The 2492-nt window shown below is 42.1% G+C and overlaps 1 protein-coding gene across 1 annotated transcript in view; it reads left to right on the forward strand.

Annotated features, from left to right (window-relative positions):
- The first annotated feature begins 466 nt into the window (after window positions 1-466).
- Window positions 467-2492, forward strand: part of Smp_055200 (dolichyl-diphosphooligosaccharide-proteinglycos yl transferase-related) — a 10315-nt gene continuing 8289 nt past the window's right edge. Inside the window, exon 1 of the mRNA XM_018797275.1 lies at window positions 467-487. The gene's annotated coding sequence lies outside the window, so the exon portion shown is untranslated. The remainder of the gene's footprint in view (window positions 488-2492) is intronic.

Consider the following 2492-nt stretch of genomic DNA (forward strand, 5'->3'; position numbering starts at 1 on the left):
CTATCGAAAGCTTTCGAGAAATCAAGGTAAATGACGTCGACCTTCCCTTTGCGATCAAGGATGGTTGTTCATTTATCCACTGCAGTCAGCAGGTTGGTCATACAAGAATGACCCTTTCTGAAACCATGCTGTTTGGGTGAGAAGAACTTTAAGGATAATAAGTATTTGTGTATACCGTCGTATGTTAGGGACTTCATAATTTTAGAAGGTATGGAGAGAAGGGCCTCTGTTCGGTAGCTTGAGGGTTCACTGCGTCGACCTCCTTTGAAAATTTGCGTGATGTGAGCGAGCTTCCAAATTACGCCATTAAACAGAAAGATGTTCCTTCTACGCACACAACAGTGAAACGTTTGAGCACATCTACATATCAGAGGGAAAAGAGGAAAAGTTAAGGTTTGTCAAGTTAATTTGTTTTGTTTAAATTGATCAATAAAATCTGCTTACTTGCCAGCCTGTAAGTACGTTTACTGTGAATCATTTCTATCTGGTTAGTTGATTTGGTTCTCTCCTACTCCGACATTTCAGTTTCAGTTCACACTCGATAGCCAGTCACCTCTCATCGCTTAAATTTTTAAGTGTAAGTACTTTTTCAGTCTAGTTAGTGAGTAACGTACGTGTGTATATACGTAGAAATTTGCGATCAGAGTAACAATCTGGCGCTGCAGAAGTGCATGACTCAACTTTAAAATTAGACGGACAACTATGAACTTACTTTCAACTCTTTAAACTGTACGCATTATTATGCTACTTGTTTTGAATTGCATATACAACTAAGGTCGTTTCCCCTACATGTCACCAGTTGAAAAAGACCTAGGAATCTTGATTGTCTGTGGCCTAAAACCTTATGTTGACAGACGAAACTTCTTTGTGAACAAAGCCTTCACTGTTAACCTCAAAGCCACTTGTTGTGTACAAACTTGGGTTCAGGATTCATGGGATCTAGAGAGTAATAATACTAATACCTAGCTACACTAACATCTCTGCCCAAGGAGACTAACTTATTGACGGACCAATGAGATTTAGGATGACAGATTTTGTGTCTTAGCGCGGATTTCACCTATTATTTTGGGTAAATAGCGTCTTGACATTTTAGTTGACGTTAGTTCGTAATGAGAAACCCGAAGTCTAATTTCTGTCGCTAAACAACAACAGTAAATTATAATCCTAACTCCTCCCACTGGTTTATAGCCCTCATGAAGCCCTAGTAAGTAGACGGACATTCTTAAGGTCACTTTAGCACTGCTCAAAGGTCGTCCATAAATTAATCTCATCCTCTAAATATACACAGTCACTCCAGGTGCTTCGACACAGTCTGAAACAGGAGCATGTACTCCTTGTGATTTCACTTAACCATTTTCATGTGCTCACTATCCGGCTATACAGCAAGTATTTTTATTAGTTTCAAACGTTGAAGAAAGCCAGTTTAAACGGTGTACGTGGTTTCAGAAAGACTGATTCAGTATTCGTATTCGGTGGAAGCGTTCACTTTCAACCAGACAGTGACTGTAGATCGTTTAGATAGAACAGAGTTCCAACCATGGGCGAGCTGCTGTATAAGTTGAAAAGTAAGGATACACAAATTGGGAATAAAAGGGAGTGAATAAGTGACAAGGTAAACAATAATAATGTGAATTGTCTGACTTTTAGTAGGAGCGTGAATAGTACTGTCAGGAGATATCGTCATTTCATTTATTTGTGTGTGGGCTGTGATACTGCCCGGGTACCTAGACCGAAGTAGGTGGTTTTCTCAGGGGGCCACACCCCGAGCCTTTGACCTAAAGGTCTAATCCACAAGGCAGTGGAGCATCGTGAGGAGATGCAGTCCCATGGTAGCCGGTGACCAACAGTTGACTCATACGCCATTCGTTCCCTTAGGATACTGGAGCCCATGTGCACCATTGGTTTGGAATCAGGGTTTTCCAACTCCCCTAAGTGGACTCACCGTGTCCACCAACCCGGTTAAAGCTACGGACATTCTCTTTTCGTCCTCTCAATTTCGTAAATAACACCTGTGGCACGAGAAGGTATTGGGTAGGTTTTTTCTGGCAGAGGCTATGTACGCGTGGATGTGTGAGAGTATTTCAAGAGAGAGCAGACTCTCCCCACTCTGCGCCATGCCAGGGCATTTGAGGGCAAGACACATGTTATATAAAAGTGTAGTGGTCCACCTCAGCCAAGAGGAACTTTGCTTGCGAGGAGAGCATGTAAAGTAGCGTTAGCGAGGAGAGTTGGAAAAGAGAATAAGAGGAAAGGTGAGCTGACGACCCAGCAAGTGCACACAATTCACTTACATTTACCAAAGATACTGTACGCATTATTGTGCTACTTGTTAAGAATTGCATATGCAACTAAGGTCGTTTCCCCTACATGTGTCACCAGTTGAGAAAGACCTAGGAATCTTGATTGTCTGTGGCCTAAAACCTTATGTTGACAGACAAAACTTCTTTGTGAACAGCCCCCAAATGCTCTGGTACGGCCGAGAGTGGGGAGAG

The sequence above is a fragment of the Schistosoma mansoni genome, chromosome 4 (genome assembly GCF_000237925.1).
Source record: "Schistosoma mansoni strain Puerto Rico chromosome 4, complete genome".
Lineage (NCBI taxonomy): Eukaryota > Metazoa > Platyhelminthes > Trematoda > Strigeidida > Schistosomatidae > Schistosoma > Schistosoma mansoni.